At 42.2% G+C, this 18,222-nt stretch overlaps 1 protein-coding gene across 8 annotated transcripts in view; it reads left to right on the top strand.

The window, feature by feature from the left end:
• Positions 1-18,222, top strand: part of MAP7 (microtubule associated protein 7) — a 733,773-nt gene that overhangs the window by 166,130 nt on the left and 549,421 nt on the right. The gene's annotated exons all lie outside the window — the stretch shown is intronic.

Below are 18,222 nucleotides of genomic sequence, written 5' to 3'. Positions count from 1 at the left end.
AGAGAGGCGTTTAAGTGCAGCTTAAATTGTTTGCATATTTACTTTTATCTCCGTTTGATTTTGGTTGATATCGATTGCACTTTTACTTAATTAAAGGACAGCCTTGTTTTGACTTGAGGGAAAACAATCTATTTTCTTTTGCAACAGCCTACCACACGGGCAGGCGATCTTCTCTGTAGCATGCACATACTGGAGGTTGCAGACTAGAGGTGATCATTTTTGTTGTACTTTTTCTTTGCTTCTTAGAAAATCCATTTAGTGCAATGCATTTTAGTGGTGTAATTGCTGCGTTCTCCATTTACCGAACCAAAAAGTCTCGTTTTTAACTACCATCATTATATTTGGATAATACACATACAGGAAATTATAAAGCTTTTGTTGGAAGCCCATTTTTTGGATTGTGAAATGGTAATTGCAGGTAGTTAGCTTATGTAACGGAGGCACTAGAAAGACACAACTCTTTAACTGTTGTGTTTGTACTAAAAAGTACTAATCCGTATGAATGAATGAAAAAGCTTTATTCGGTAAGGCAGTTACAGACCATAAAAGCGTTTGCATAAAGAAAAACAATTACAATTTATACATTGAACTTCAGTTTAAAAAACATTTATAAAAAGTATTAGAACAGTTAATTATTAAAAGAAATGATTTTGTTTTTTGCCTAACTGGATAAGAATATGTGCAAATTAGCAAAGAAATATTCATATGCCTTTCGCGACTATTAATCAGTAAATGGAATTATATAGGTATTAAAAAATTAGAAAGGACGGAACAAAAACAAACCCCCCGGTAGCTAATTTAAGATGCCTAGGGGGGTATTCCCAATTCACCGTAGGGTATGTTTTAAGTAATTCGTGAGGACCGTCTTTTTAGATGTTTGGAGGGGGAACAAGTTTCCATTTAGAGGTTTGTTCTGTGTCGCACACAGAATTTTAAAAACTTCGTCATGTTTTTTGCCAATAGTTCTGTTTCTAACATTTGGAGAACCATTAGGGCTGGTCGACATTGCTTTAGTCCCAGCTGTTTCAATACTAATCAGTATTATGTAAGGGTTTTCCATCTACCTTGCTATTCCAAGATATCATCCTGTGTCCGGTGTCATCAACGAATGCTATCTTGTGTATCCGACCCATAGACAAGTTATAATGCCTGTCTGTGGACAAGTAGACCATTCAGGCTTACTTAAATAGCTTTCTGCTTGCCACCCTCTTCTCCAAGGCCTCATTGATGGCATTTATGCAATATGTAGTGTGTTGTAAATAAATGTAACCGCTTATGCTTGTGAGGATTTACTTGCTAAGACAGCAACTGCTTTACCTGCTGCTTGTGATGGCTCAGTGGTCTGGTCTAATGCATCTACTTGCAGAGATCGGTGTTTTCCCCAACTTAAGGGTCAAAGGTTGGAGTCCTGGCTGGTCCACTCAGCCTATCCTTCTCTTTTATTGATGCAATGTTTAATGGTGTGTTCGATAACAACGATATCAATAATCATCTGTTATTCAGGATCAAGATACCCCTGGCTGCAAACAAGTGTTTTTTACAGCTGTAGGTTGTATTAACTCCAGAGGGCCATGAAGCCAGCACCTGCTACCTTAAAAAACATCTTTAATCAAACCCATGACTAATCCATCAGTCGTTGCACACAAGACAAGCTTTTATAACTTATTTGCAGAATGACATTAAAGGTATAACTGGGTACCATTGAGGTGCTTTCTTTAAATAACTCTCCCCACCCCCTCTTTGCCACGCAGATTGGAATCCCTGGACAATATGTTCCAAATTCCCACCTGGGCAAACATGTCCTTGTATCACCTGCCGTCACCAGTGACAGGACATTAAAACTACTTTAGAGGCTTTACAAGTCATCTGCTTCATTGGTGACACCCATGGCAAAGACTTTGAAGCCGACGGTTGGAATAAAAGACTGAAAAGCTGCAGACTTAGCCTGAGGAGGAAGGACAACTAATTTGAGGGGCACTATTGTTGAACTGCACAGCCCTGGTAAAAGAACAGGGGAAACTTCATTTTTTGCACCGAAGAATAAAGTAGAAGATAGTGTGTCGATTTCATTCTTCTACCGGTCAGCCTCACATATAACATAAATATATATATATATGTGTGTGTGTGTGTGTGTGTGTGTGTGTGTGTGTGTATATATATATTCTCTCTCTCCCTCCTCTCCTCTCCTCTCCCCCCAGAAGAATGTAATCAACATACTATCTTCTTGTACTTTATTTATTATATAATTATAGAGATATTAGAGTGGCAGTAGTAACTTTTATAGTTAGGGTGACCAGAGAGAGGGATTTTAAAAATATTTTTGACAGTTAATAACTTTGCACCTGTTTGCCAAATGTGCGTAAAACTTTGCAAACCTGCTGCCCCAGTTTTATTATGGGAGGACTGGAAGTTTTGCTGTGATTGGTCTGGGGGGGGGGCAAAACGGGGTTGAAATCCAATGCATTTTTCCTAGATTTTTGTATATCATGTATCGCGAAAACAGTCAGCTTCAGTTTTATCAAATTTGGCAGTATTACATATTGGGGGGCGCAGATGATTCAATGGGGTAGTGCAGGTAACTAGATTAAGTATTCTATTTTTGACGTTATAAGGTTTTTCAACTTAGTGATATCTTGTAGCATAATACTACTAAAAGTTGCAAGGAAGCCTATAAACAAAGATTGTATATGGAAAGTTTCAGATTTACTTCGCTAGCAAATGAAGGACGCATTAATGGTCACATACCAATGGAAACCTATAAACAAATACATAACAAATCGAATACATCTTCATCTATGTAATTTTTCTTTGCATGCTCTCTAGCTTCTAAAAAAAAAACTGTACCCACCAAGCCATATAAAAACGATCTTCCTTATTTACCCCTGTGCAACAAAATGCAAAAGTGACCTAGCAGTGAGCTACACAAACTACTTTATAAAGGACATGGTAATTGGCTATTAGGAAAAATAAAAGAATCTTAATTTTTATAACAACAAAGACTGGCTTTCACTCACTTTGAGCTTCCAATGTAGCACAATCCTACTAAAAGTGGCAAGGAAGGCCCAAAAATAAACTAGACTACATATGTAAAGTTTCAGAATTACTACATGAACAACTAAAAGGCACATTATTCGTCACATGATTATGTAAGCCAATAAATAAATACATAACACACAATAGATAAAAAGAAAGATATCACATTAAATCTAAATGCTGCTCCAATGTACACTTTTCCATGCACTGTTTATACCCTTGCATACAACATCACTTATATTATAACACATGAATCATAACATTCATAACAACACTTATAACTTCTTAAATGACATTATTTGTCACAACATAGTGCATGGTAGGGTGGCGAGTTATAGTTAGTGTTGTCTGGTTAGCGAGCTGAAAAGTGTGTGTAACGAGGACCTCTATTTATAATAATTTGTGGGTGGTGGATAAATGACAATTATAACTATAACTTTAGAATTTTTAAAGTTTTTGTTGGCTAAACTTGGTTTGTATTGGAAAAATATGTTTTCCTTACTAGAACTAAGCTTTAACCTTTGGTATTTTTAATTATGTGTATATATATATATATATATATATATAGATGTGTGTGTGTGTGTGTGTGTGTGTGTGTGTATATATATATATATATAATCTGGTATAAAAGATAAAAATACGGCCCATTTGCAGATTAGAGTTGAAGTACTGAGAGCCATGGTCCAAAGACTAGAGGAAAGAGAAGAGAAACTGAAGACTAAGCAACAAGATATTTAAAACCAAGGTAAATTCAGGGACTACTACACATTCTACCTTCAAGGGAAAACAAGCTGCATACCAAAGTTGTTCATCCAACAGAAGCTTGGCAATGAAAATTGAAAATATTATCACAACGGAGGTGATGGAGATTTTAGGATTACCTAAGGTGACTTGAATGGACAGATGTTCTAAAGATAAATGTTACCAAAATAGCACAAGTAACGAGAAGAGACTCAATTGTTCAAAAGTTGAAGGGAAGCAGTAAAAAGAGCACATAACAAGACAGCAACAGTTAGGTTCATCTACCACAGCAACCATGTTAGACTTTCTTTTAACACTTGTCTACAATCTTAATAAACCCCCTCCACTGTGTTGATGGTTTGGATCTTGTGTACATAATACAGCAACGGTTTTGTAGTTCACATCCTTGCTGATTTTTGTGATGTCATTCCTGTCTTCTGTACTATCAATTTTATCAACTGAATCCTAGTTTTATATCTGTCGTACTTCTATCGCTTCATTACTTTCATATGTCTCTTGGCTCAAGTGTCTCACATTTAAGATATTCAGTTTCACTCTCAGCCAGAATGATAGGAACATTTGAAATGAGTGCCTGCAAGTCCTAATTTTCTCATTTTCTATGATGTTACCTGTTTGTGAAGCTAGAGTACGTGGCTCTGAATAGATCAATGATAATTTGGGTGCAAAATGGGAGTATCCCTCTCATTGAAGATGAATGGTGATATTAGAAAATAGACAAATCCTGTTCTGGTATATATACTCTGCTCAAACGTTACTAAAGCCGAGCAAAAAAAAAAGCATACACAGCGTCAACTAACTTGTAAAGCCAAAGGACCCCCCCCACTACTGAAAAGCCCTTTGGTATGAAAGAAGAGTGCTGGTTTTTACGGAACTTCTAAGTAGGCTTATCTGACTTTGCTGCACTGGAATATAAGATTCATTGTAGATTGATATGTAGATGCCTTTAACTTAAAAAATTAACCCTTAATTATTATATCATTAAGGCCCTTCACTCAGATCAGGCCCAAAAGTCAGCGTAGCTGTATATGTAAAGAACAAAAGGCCTTCAGACTCATTGTCTACTGCCAAATGAAAATGGAGCCCACCACCTCTTCCTTTCTCTTTGCTTAAAATGATTATGCACATCAATAAGACCCTGCCACTTCCACAAGTTTTTTGCTCTTAGGATGCCCTGCCTAAAATACTCTTTTGCATTAAGCAAGGAGATCCTTACTTTCAAGTGCTAACAGCTACACTGTGCCACCAACTTACTGTCACCATCGGATATCTCTTACAGATGTAGTCTGCTTCAGATAGCTAGTGACTCAGCCTACAGCTACTAGCTATGAAATTAGCACTCATGTGCTACTTAACATTTATTTATACACACCAAAAGGAGTATTGAGTGAAGATCGTGGTGTAGTGGTTCAGTGGTGGCATGTGCTATGTGTCCTAATGTTGCCCTCACTCCCACAAATGTGTGACATGCTTCATTATAGGGCTGCTTACAATACACCCCGGTGCAGCCAACACCTGGGGTAGAGCAATAAGGGTGGGTGTTAGACCTGGGGGTCTCTAGTTGGCAGATGTAGGTACCTTTGTCCATATAGGGATCCTTGCTTCTAGTCCGGGTAAGGGGGATACACACTTTAGATAACCCCTGCTCACCCCCTTGGTAGCTTGGCACGAGCAGACAGGCTTATCCCAAAGGCAATGTGTAAAGTATTTGTACCAAAACACACATTAACACAGTGAAAACACCACAAATAGACACCATACCAGTTTAGAAAAATAAAGTATCTTTACTAAACTTGAGCAAGACCAAAACGACAAAAATCCAACATACAAAACTCAGTAACATTTTTTAGAAAGATTGTTGCAAAAATAAACTTGTAGAAATCAAATAGCACCAACTGGGGCTATCGCGACGTCAGGACAGGGCAAAATCCAAAGTACGGCGCCGCCCGCAAGGATCGCGGCATTGGGCGCAGAGTCACACTGACCCCCGAACAACAGTACCTTGAAAAATGATGTAGGTGACAATACACAGCGTTGTAGGAGAACGATGTCTCCGGTGATGATGCGACGTCGGCGGTTCTTGCGAGTCACCCTCGGCGGTTATCGGTGCCGTGATAACAGGAGGCCGGCACTTGGAGAAGACACAAAGTGGATGCAAGCGCTGGCGTCGGTCACTGCTTTACGCTGCCGGTGTCGGCGGGCGTCGGAGCTGCGGATCAGGCCAGGCGCGTTGTCATCACTTTACGAGCGTTTCCCCGGGCCTCGATGCAGGTCACGGCGTCACAGCGACGGCATCGGAAAACAGATTTTCTTCCTCTTCTTCTTCTTGTTCAGCTCCCAGCAGCAGAAAGGCCTCACACATGGTTACAGGCCCTCCTGGCAGACTGGAACTCCCAGCAAGGGAGTTCAGAGAGGCTGGAGATGAAGTCCTTTTGTGCCTGGGACTTCAGAAACAGGAGGCCAGCTCTACTCAGGCCCTTGGAGACCTTACTTCAGAGGTACAAAGCACACAGAACATCTCCTCTTCAAGCAGGGGGACACAGCACACAGCAGAAAGTCCCTTAGTCCTCTTTCTCAGCAGAAACCACAAACTGCAGGCCAGCCCCAGACACACAGCAAGGGCAGCACTCCTCCTCAGTCTTCTTCAGCTGCTCTCTTTGGCAGGGATTCCTTCTTGATCACAAAGTTTTCTTGTCTAAAGTTTAGGGGTTTCAGCTCTGATATTTATACACCAGAAGTCTTTGTTCTTCATGTGTGAGGGGTCCTGGACCCAGTTCAAACCAGTTCTGGGTGCACTCTGCCAGTGCACATCTTCTTCCTTTGTGAGCGTGGGCCAGGGCCATCAGATGCACTGCAGGAGGTGGAGCCAGCATTGTGGAAGGCAGGCACAGCCCTATTCAGACCCATGTGCTACTCCTCTCACCACTCCAAATGCAGATAGGTCTATTCAGCCTAGTGCTGACTCACCCAGCCTCCTGGAGCCACCCCAGCCCTTGTCACTCACAAACTAGACAGTCAATTCGCAAACAGGCAGAGGCACACAGAAAGGTTAAACAAGAAAATAGCCACTTTCTAAAAGTGCTATTTCCAAACTCTGAATTTAAAAACCATCCTCCCTAAAAGATGTGTTATTAAATTCTGAGTTCAAGGATACCAGATTCCAAATTTCTATCTTGCTGCTATGGAAAGATATGCAGGTAAACATGTTACACAGCATTCCCCATTCTGTCCTATGGGCAAGACAGCCTTTCAATAGTGAAAATCGAAATTGGCAGTATTTCACTATCAGGACATTTTACCCACACTAGTACATTTCCTACCTTTCACATGCACGGTGCGCTGCCCAGGGGGGTACCTTGGGCCTACCATAGGGGTGTCCAATGTGTAAGAAAAGGGAAGGGTCAGGCCTGGCAAGTGTGTACACTGGCCAGGACAACATGGCAGTTGACAAACTGCGCACAGGCACTGCAGTGGCAGGCCTGAGACACCATTTTAGGGCTGCTCATGTGGGTGGCACAATCAGTGCTGCAGGCCCACTAGTAGCATTTGAATCACCAGCCCTGGCACACTCAGTGCACTTTACTAGGGACCTACTGGTAAAACAAATAAGCCAATCATGGGTAACCAATAACAATTTACACAGAGAGCATATGCACTTTAGCACTGATCAGCAGTGGTAAATTGCCCAGAGTCCTATAGCCAACAACCACAGGTCAGGAAAAACAAAGGAGGAAGAAGCAAAAAGTTTGGGGATAACCCTGCCTGCAAAAAGGGCCATTTCCAACAGTGGAGAAGACCAACACAACACTAAAGAGAGAAAGCAATGCTTTCAATAGTGACTGGGAACGCCCGAAGTGAAAGTGCAGTTCAGTGCAGTGTGGTGTGTGTTTAAAACTAGCTCGGAGGTATCTCCATACCTAAACTTTATTTCTAGATCCACCGGCCAGGATTAAAAAACATGAAGGATGGTGGTGATAGGGAGATATAATGTGCTCCTTACACCCCTCCTTACTGCCAGGTAGTCGACATGTTTCGGTCGTGTATCAGTGCCCAGTTTTAGGGTCACGCCGGCCTTCTTCAGGACTTTACCTGTCCCAGTGAAATATGTTGTGCTCTAACCTCCGTTAAAGGTTAGTGGGTATCCGAGACACTAATCCTAATGTAACTTCCTCTAGAAAATTCATGGGTTTACTGTAAGGAATAGGAGACATTAGAGAAAAGGGAAATTGAACGAGATAATCCCCGCGTGACTCTCTTGTGTAAGTATACATCAATATGCACACGCTCATAAACAGGTTCAATATAATTGCCACTATACAGGGTGTATCACCCTTAGAACAAAAAATACATTATTTGCAGTCAGGTGAAACATTCTTAAATAACGTGACTGATGAACTGCCCTTTTGGTAGGTATAATCATCAGCGCCACAGGCGTAATTCAAAAATATCATCTAACCCATCATGTACTCTAAAAAGGGGGGGCTCGGGTTGTTCTTACTTACCGAGTTTACCCCCAAGTCATACTAAAAATAGCGGTCGGCAAGGAGAGACCCCCTGTTGTCACACTCTGGCGGAGGCAAAATCATAGAGAGAAAAGGCATCATAGTCGTTATTGTGCGCAGAGTTACAATTTCATTGTGCTGTTGTTTTCGATGTGACTGATAGACACCGCTTGTGTGCGGTCTAATGTTGCCCTCTAGTTTTCACCAACCAGTATCACAGTGAAAAATGCATGATCAGCAGTGAAACTATCCACTAATGGGAGCTCTTGTGTAGGATGAAGAGTGAGAGCTCACCGTTGCATAACAGCGTGGTGCGGGCAGTTACGCTCACGCCGCATCTTTAACACAATATCAATAATAGCATAGAGAGGATAGTGCCACCCCTACGTTCACCCGATCCGACCCAATGCCCCCGTCGTTGACGTAATAAGGGGGGGATGAGGTGACGTCTCACACAAAATTAATGACCCTTTTGTGTGCCCCCCTCTCTGGTTATTTGTGATAATAAAAAAGGTTGCAGCTGAGAGGTCCTAAAGAGTGGGGCCCTAACACCCCCCCCCCCCCCTGAAAAAGAGTAGCCAGTAGCTGGAGCTTAAGCGGAGTGGGAATAGAGTGTCCTCTCCTCTCTCTTCCCCCTTCTCCTTACTACATCAAGGATGGTGCTCTCAACGTCACAGAGCTCTTCCGGTCACGTGGGTCGCATGCTCACGTCTATGCCCGATGTCCTGGCAACCAGATTATAAACCCGCTTCTAAGGTGCAGAGCAGCCCATTGTAATTGGAACCTTGCCGCAGTTTGTATTCATTTACAAGCGCTTTCTTTGAGCAAAGGTTCGATCTGTCGCTGGTATTATTTTAGGGCTACAGTGTTTATTCTTTTAAGAGCGCTTTCTTTGAGCAAAGGTCCTATCTGTTACTGGTATAATTTGTTAGGGATATCAAATCTATTATGCTTAGGTATGCCCTAAATACAGGAAGTTGTTTTTATTTCCGTGCTCAGAAGCAGGAGGCTATAGGTCACAAGTGTATTTGTGACGTCTATGTGCAGGGTCTCTTACTGGATTTCCTTCAAAGAATGTCATGCTCTTATACAAGTCATAGGTTCATTACTACTTAGGTCTCTCCTTCTAAAAAGTTTGAAAAGCTTATACCAAGGTGAAGGTACCCTGCGAGGGAAGATTTTGGGCCTCCCCACATCCCTTACCACCTTGTTATAGAAGGATAATTGGCAGTCCCACATTTCCTAGTTAATTAGTGCAAAGAGTGATCTCTATCTATTCAGGGAGTGCTATGGTATCTCATCATTCAGGCCAAACTGGTGACTCTTGAGACGGTAGACCCACTTTTGTTCTCTCAGGAGGAGGGCCCTTGTCCTATCCCCAGTGGAGGGGTTCAAGGTGGGTTTTTCGATTACAGTCCAGTTCAGATCTTCAGCAGTGACACGGTTCTCTAGGTAGTGGGCTGTAATTTTAGTATTGGATTTCAAGCATCTTATCGTACTCCGATGCTCCATGATGCGTGTCTTCACCTTACGGGTAGTCATGCCCACATACTGCATGAGGCATGGGCAAGTGAGCGAAATTGGTGTTACAGTTGGTCTGTGATCTCTGTTCCTATGGATAAGTAAGTTCAATGTCGATGGTTTTCGTGTTTTTAGTCAAATGAATTATGTTGCAAGATCCGCAACATGAGTGACCACGTACCGGTGGTAATAGACCAGGTTTACAGTTCTCCTTAACTGTGGTGTGAACGGTCTTGTGTGCACTAGCAGATCTTTTAGGTTGGCACTCCTTTTGAAGGAGAACAGTGGTTTCTCCACGTTCATCCCATTTGCGTTCAGTATCCTCCAATGTCTTAGTATCACCTGTTTAATTTGGTGAGATGCTGTGTTAAAGGTAGTGACACATTCTGGTTTATCTGTTACTGGTCTTTCTCTTTTATCCAGAAGGTTGTCCCTGTTAGCATTAGTTGCCCTTTTGTGGGCTCTCGTGATCGTCCGGTCAGGATACCCCCTCTGAGTGAGTTTCCTGGAGAGGAGTGTCGCTTCCTCTTTGAAAGTTGATCTCTCCGTACAATTCTTTCTTCATCGAAAGAACTGACCAACCAATAAATTCTCCCCAAGGGATTTAGGATGGAAATTGTTGTAGGCTAACAGGGCGTTTTTGTCTATGGGTTTATGATAAACCCTGGTATGGAGTTATCCTCCCTTGGGTTCAATCATTAAATCCAGGAAGGGAAGTCCTGTCTTGGTTACAGTGGACGTGAAATGAAGCAGGGGGTTCCTTTAGTTTAACCAGTCCAGGAATAGATTGATTGATTCTGCGTTGCCGCTCCAAATCACAAGGACATCGTCTATATAGCGCTGCCACAGCCTTATGTTGGCCAACCAAGGGCACCATGGGTCATGGATAACGGTCTTCTCAAAGGTTCCTACATACAGACCTGCCAGGCTCTGGGCAAAAGTGCTGCCCATTGAGGTCCTGTGGGTCTGTAGGTAGAGGGTCCCCTTGTATTCTGAAAAAGTTTTTAGTCAAAGCTAGCTCAGCCAAGTTTAAAATGAAGGCTTGTGGTGGTTGATTTCTTCATTCTTCCTCAAACAGGATATCCTCCAAAACCCTAAGGGTCTCCCTTTGAGGGATGTTGGTATATAAAGCCTCAATGTTGAGGCCTATCAGATATTCACTGTTTGGGTTGAAATCCATATCCTTGATGCGGTTGAGGATGTCCAATGTATCCTGTAGGTATGCTGGTAACCTCTGAACCAACGGTTTCAGATAGAAATCACAAAATTGTGACAGTGGTTCGAGAATCGATCGATGCCTGACAAGATGGGTCTGCCTGTTGGAGGTCTGGTTGGTTTATGAATTTTAGGCAGTATATAAAAATACGGCGTTTTCGGTTGGTTTTTGATGAAATAATCTGCCTCATGTTTTGAAATTCAATCCTTAGCTAGTCACTCCTCCACCAGGGTGGCGATGTCCTTAGCTAGTTCCGTTGTGGGGGTCCCTTTCTAGCACTCGGTAGTATCTCCCATCCGATAGGAGGCGTAGACATTCGTTGTTATAAGTTGCTTTATTCAAAACAACTATTGCTCCTTCTTTGTCAGCCGGCTTTATGATAATCAATGGGTTCTCCTTCAGTTCCTTCAGTGCTTCTTTCTCTGTATTGCTCATATTTGTAAATGTGCGTCCGTTCTGCTTCTGTAAATTTTCCAGGTCATGTATGACCGCCTGTTCAAATGTACCACCCTCCTGTGGTACCATCATTATTTGAGGTGTGAATGTTGACTTAGGGCGAACCAATGTATCCCCTCCTGTAGTATTCCTTTCTTCGGCATCCTTGAAGAATACCTGCAGTCTCACACTCCTGAAGAATGTGGCCAGTTTCTGATGCAGTAAAAAGTGGTCCAAGTGGTTCGTTGGGATGAAGCCCAGGGCTTTATTGAGAAGACTAATCTAGGCTGAGGTCAAGGTTGTTGAGGAAAGATTAACAACTAGAGATGTTCCCTGCTCGTTCCTGGTAGTATGCTCTGGGCCATGCTCCTGGTCACTCGCTGGTTCAGTTCTTGGTCCTGATCGTCCCAGGTCACTCTCTGTTGGCCCTTCTGTTTGCCTCGACCCCTGTTCCTGCCCCTGCCTAAAAAAGGAACCTGTGGTTGTTGGAACTGTGGTGGTTGGAAATGGGGGTTCTGATAACCTGAGTGTGGGGGAAATCCCATTCCCGGCCAGTTAAAACCCTGGGTAGGATACCCCTGAAAGGGCGTGGGAAAGAAGGGCTGGGTCATCTCTGATACCCTCTGCCCCTGCCACATTGTGGAAAATCATAGTTGCTGCTATCGTTGCTATTACTCGCGGTGTCCTGGCGTTTTTTTAACTGGCTGGGTACCCTTTTTCATATCCAAAAGTTTTTGTTGGACATACAAGTCCACACGATGACATATCAACAGGGCCGGCTCTAGGGCGGTGCAAACGGTGCCACCGCACCGGGTGCTGGCTTCCTGGGGGCGCCGTGTTTGCAAGATTATTCTGCTTTTAAAGCACCTGCTGCAGCGTTCTTTTCCGCCTCACAACAGGCCTCACAAAAGTATCAAGATAACTCCTGTGATTAATGTTCTTCATGGAGAGAGAGATCAGAATTTTGTATAGCTGAGAATTTGACTTATGTGAAGGTAGTGCAGAGGATTAATATGCCTGCTGCAAAGAACGTGCACCAAGTAAATTACAGAGTGCATATAATGTAAATAGATAAGCGGGATACTGCTATTAAGAGACATCCTTTTGTTACTTGCCATTTATAACATAAAAGTTCTAATATAGAACAGTGAGCTATTAACTTTCATCATAGAACTGCATACACACTGCACAGTATACATTAGAACATTGAGTAATGTTGCAAAAAGGGTTAATTTGGCTAGAAATCGATTCTTATTATGAAAGAAAACTCCCACCTATGCTGTTTGTTTCGACTCTGAGTTTGTGCTTCTCCACACCAAGCCTCCTTAAACTCTACTTCCTACCAGTATGGATGACATGTGACTCCTACACTTTTAGTCCTTTGGCTTATGTAACATCTCCTATACACTGATTTACACACGTATGATTGATTGTCACTGTGTAATGTGTGTGTGATGCAAAGTGCTCTGACATCCTTTGCTATGAGTGGCACTATATAACTAATTCAATGCATCTGAGAGAGAGGTTATGGAGACTTGGTCACTGTTAAAGGGTGCTCGTGAGAGATTCTGTGGTGGAGGTCGTCATTGGGGGCGCCAACTAAGATTGTCGCACCGGGTGCCACCAGCGCTAAAGCCGGACCTGCATATCAAACTGGAAGAGCAAACCTGAAAGATGTTTTAGTGGAGTGTGACATTCCAATACATTCTTGATATTTTCAAAAAAATATTTTCTTGGATCGCTCCATAAAGTATTATTTTCAAAGCACAATCAATAATGCTCCTTTTTTTTTAAAGGTTCTCTGATTCTGAGTAGCTCAATAGTATGTTGTTTAGTGCAGTCGATTATTTAGATCATATATTCTTACTTGCAGAGCAGTGTATGCAAACAAGTATCCCATAGAATGATGTCTCTATTGGGATGGGAGTGAGAGAAGCATGAGGGACTCGTGAGCTGAATGCTTTTTCACTTATTAGCTTTTCCTCTTTGACTCCCAAAAGATGATTTTAATGTAGTTTTACATTCTGATATATAGTTTGTGAAGTGGACAGGTCCGCTTAACATTGTTTTATATCTGCTATTACTTTGCCCCTCAAGCCTTCTCCTTCTGTGATCAAGACTGTTTTCCTTAAGTAGACGTGTCTAGTGAAAATAAGAAACACATTTGTTTCTAAACACATAACAGTGGCAGTTAAAAGGCAGATTCTCCACATGCTCCTCCTAAGCATTAGGAGAGAAAATCTTATCCTCGGTAACTAATTGCAAGTTGAATATTTGTGGATGGAGGCAGAGCTTGAACTGTGATGGTCACCTATTGGAACAAACTGTGTTCGCGAAAGTGGTCTTTGGGTGCGAGTAGTTTTCATAGGTGAATGTTTACAAATTATGAGGGTTTTGGTGCTGCACAAAGAGGTTGCTTAGTTTGCTAGGACATCGTATGTACCATAAGCCATGAGATTTGTCCATATAATGGGACATGTGATAGTTACAGTAACACACCAATAACAAATGTGCTACTGTGTATGCAGCCCTGTCAAGTACTACGCATCCGGATTTAGACTAATGTGTATTAGTGATGGTATCCGCAGTAGTGCACTAAAATGCTTATCATGCATAATTATAGCTCCTCTAGATGGGAACAGGCCCTGTGGTTCTATTAGATTAGATAAACTCAGCAGCCAGCGTGCTTGATGTGCTGCCCCAGGAAGTTGTTATGAGCTGCGACTAGGTCAAGGAGCGGTGCCTCGTTGCTATAGAAACCCCTCTGAGTCAGGGAAAGTTGTTTCCTTTCACTGAAGTCAGTAAGAGTTTCTCACGTTGTCTCACTTGTTGATAAAGTTGTTTGACTGCATGTTCATCCAATCTGCAGCCTCTCGGCAGAGCACACAGAACAATGGTCACATATGTGCCAATTGTAATTACTGTTTTGTGTGAAGGGCGGTACACCTCTGTCAAAATATGGAGAGCACCAAAGCAGGAAAAGAAATGCTGCTTTTACAGGAAGGGAGGGAGGGAGGGAGGGAGAGAGAGAATAGTGACAGAGATGATGCAAGGAAGAACATGCAGAAAGAGAGAGTGAAACAACAGTGGCAGAGGGGGAAGAAGATGAAGAGCGGCGTAGAGAAGTGTCAGTGGGAGATGGCAAATAAACGGGTGCATACTACTTCTTCCACAGACTTACTAATATTTAATTCATAGTCTAATATTTTTGGAATCGAAGTATTTTCAATTCTATTTATTTCCAGCAAAACCAATTCTTATTGCGCATGAAAACTGATATTGCAAACAAGGATTGGCAACACCAATAGGTCTGACTTGTTTTAGGCATATGGTCATTGTTGTAGGACATGTCCAGATGCAGTAAAAGAAAACTCCCACAGCGGGACTCGAATACTAGTCATTCGTCGCTTTTATGTATTTGCAAGAAATTGTCACTCAGAGTGGCACACATCTGACAGCAGAATATCACTCTTACCCAAAGTGAAACCCTATCACACATAGGCAATGACAACTTGTCAGTTATGTGTGTGTGCTCCTGGTATCTGCAGGTGCCTTCAAACGTAGGCAGCTTAATGTTGCTCAGTAGTTCATGGTGGCTGGAATTTTCGCTTTACATTATTAAATAGACGTCTTCTTTGCTTCTGCACGTTGATTGCATCATGCAGTAAGCACATTGGTTTACTTCAATTCCAGTGTTACAAAATATTGTATAAAAATGAGCAAGTGTGATCAGTTGTATTTTGGAGCTACAGCTATTTATTTCATGTTGGGTTTTTCAATTAAATTATACATGGTTTATATAACATGCTCACTGTATATCCGCAACTACCCGAGTAGATTGACTTCAGTGACGGAGTTATTTCTGTGAGACTGTTTATTTTACCTATAACGTTGTTGAAAATAGCCATATAAAAAGTGAACGTTTGCATATTTAATGTTGAAGTGCTGCACAACAATTTGTGTTTCTGTAAACAATTAAACTGATGGGTCAGGAATTTTCTTAGTACTACTCGCTGAAAAAGCGCTGTCACACCTCATCAGTGGTAGCAAGTGCTATAAAAATGCAAACCTTTTCCCTCTTCGATCCCTCCACTATACTTCTCAACTCAAATAACTGACTGACATATCCACCACTCAAATTACTTTCATATTTCACTATACTAATTCACCACTAATCGTTTATGGTTTCCGAAGTAGCGTGCTACTCGCCGAAAAAGCGCTTCAACACCTCATCAGGGGTAGTAAGCGCTATATAAATGCAAACTTTTTCCCTCTTCTATCCCTCCACTATCCTTCTCATCCAAATAACTGACTTGAAGATCCACCAGTCAAATTACTTTCATATTTCGCTATACTAATTTACCACAAATCCTTTATGGGTTCTTGAGTAGCGTGCTACTCACTGAAAAAGCAATTCGATGCCTCGTCAGGGGTAGTAAGCACTATATAAATGCAATTACAGTACAATACTGATAAATTGAAAGATTTATTAAGTGCCTGCCTGTGATACCAGCCTTCTGTACACTTTTAACTATTATACTGCTACAGACACATAATATATCAACATTTTATGTTTAAAGATCTGAAGGGATTTTAATTCATCCAACTCTCCCTTTTCTTTTTCCAGTTCATTCAGACTACTCTATCACAAGTGAGTACAAGTAGATGCACGTATGTTCACCAGTAATGCCTGAAAATTAATGTGTATCACAACTGTTGTTAGCCCTGCACTGTCAGTATGTCTTGAGGCATTCACTCACGCTTCACCTTGTGCGACATATTTTCTTTCATTCAATAAGATTTTTTGAAATGTCTAATCCACAGGCCGGGTGTCTGGGCATCACCAAGGGCATAGTCAATTGTGTCTACTACAACTGGGCAATTATATTCTGTTATGTTATCACATGTTATTTGTAAGCCAGGTAGGCCAGGTGAGATTGCCTCAGCGGGAAATGACACTCTGAAGGTGAAGATGGTAGAGAGAATTGGTATGACACGAAAAAACGGATCAAGGGATCCTTTTAGGAGGAATAGCCTAAAAAAGTTGTTAAATTTACATTTGTTTGAAGGGCGTGGTTCTCTCAAAAAGTTTAGCATTGTCTATCATCTTCCCCGACAGGAAACAAGGTGAGATGTAACCCAGCCCCCTCTTTCTGTTCCTTCTTTGTCTTCACCTCGCCACCAGCTCCATTCCCTGTGCCACCTACCCCATTCCCTGTGCCACCTACCCCATTCCCCTCGCCACCTACCCCATTCCCCTCGCCACCTACCCCATTCCCCTCGCCACCTACCCCATTCCCCTCGCCACCTACCCCATTCCCCTCGCCACCTACCCCATTCCCCTCGCCACCTTCCCCATTCCCCTCGCCACCTTCCCCTCGCCACCTTCCCCATTCCCTTTGCCACCTTCCCCATTCCCTTTGCCACCTTCCCCATTCCCCTTGCCACCTTCCCCATTCCCCTTGCCACCTTCCCCATTCCCCTTGCCACCTTCCCCATTCCCCTTGCCACCTACCCCATTCCACTCACCACCTAACCCATTCCACTCACCACCTAACCCATTCCACTCACCACCTACCTCATTCCCTTCACCACCTACCTCATTCCTCCCACCACCTATCTCATTCCCCTCGCCATCTACCTCGTCCACAAGTGAACTACAAGGTTTTTGGACTATCTTCCTAAAATCAAGAAACTGAGATTTACTATTTTTGAATGTGAGGAGTTGCAAACTATTAGGAATTTCTCTTTTGTTCAGTAGGGCTTTGGGGCCTACATTTAAGAGATTTTTGACCTCCGCTACTACACCTCTGGTCATGCCATCTGCCTATTCCATTTCTTTACTTGGGAATGCTGGGCCACTGACTCACAGGTTGCAATCTCTCATGCACTTGAAGGGTTGCCTAGGGAGGTTGACTAGGTACACAGCAGGACTTTCCCAGGTTTCTTTGTATGGTTACCCCGTTTGTTTTCTCTATTATCAGCTGATTAAAACTTAAAGGCCAAACCTGAAGGCAGATGCTTTCAATACAACCCAACAGCCTGATGGAACTGACAGACAATGGAGACTTACAACTCAAATCTCTTCACCTTGAGAAAAGAATCAAAAATGCATTTTTTCTAGAGTTAGTTTATTTAGTCTCTGTTCCTTAATGCCAGGATTACCGTGGTTTAAATGGCTGTTATAGAATTAAATTATGGTTGATGATGATGAGTCTACCCTGGCCCGTCATCGGATGGCACAAGTATCAACTTGCCAAAGACCGCTGTCCTCTGCATTTTGCCTAGGTTTGTGCAATAGAAATACTAAATCCATACATGTATAGAAAGCCAGGTGGCCAGATTCTGAAAATCCACTGTTTGCACATGTAGGGCGGGCAGAAGACAGTTTGAAGCAGTTTGAGGGCCTATATTATCAAGGCATGCATATCATGCTTAAAATCCCCCCGAACACTTACATACACAGACTGTGCATTCCCTTCTTCTCTTGCATAACTTTCCACATCATCCTGTACTCCTCTGTGCCAAAGCCTCACAGAGGCATGTTTTTTCATTGAACATCACACAGGCAGAACAGAAATACCTTGGCCAAGAATAGATCCTTGGGCACCATGCTCTTATTAATCTCTTACTATTAAATGTTTTTTGTGTAAATTTTATTGGCGCCATTGGTTAATATTTGCAAGAAAAAGCTGCTTGTGGTAACCTTTTATTTTTTGTTAATACCTACAGATGAAATTGAGTATTAGTGGCACT

Source organism: Triturus cristatus, chromosome 6 (genome assembly GCF_964204655.1).
Source record: "Triturus cristatus chromosome 6, aTriCri1.1, whole genome shotgun sequence".
Lineage (NCBI taxonomy): Eukaryota > Metazoa > Chordata > Amphibia > Caudata > Salamandridae > Triturus > Triturus cristatus.
The sequence above is the reverse complement of the archived record's forward strand: the minus strand, read 5'-3'. Positions and strand labels throughout refer to the sequence as shown.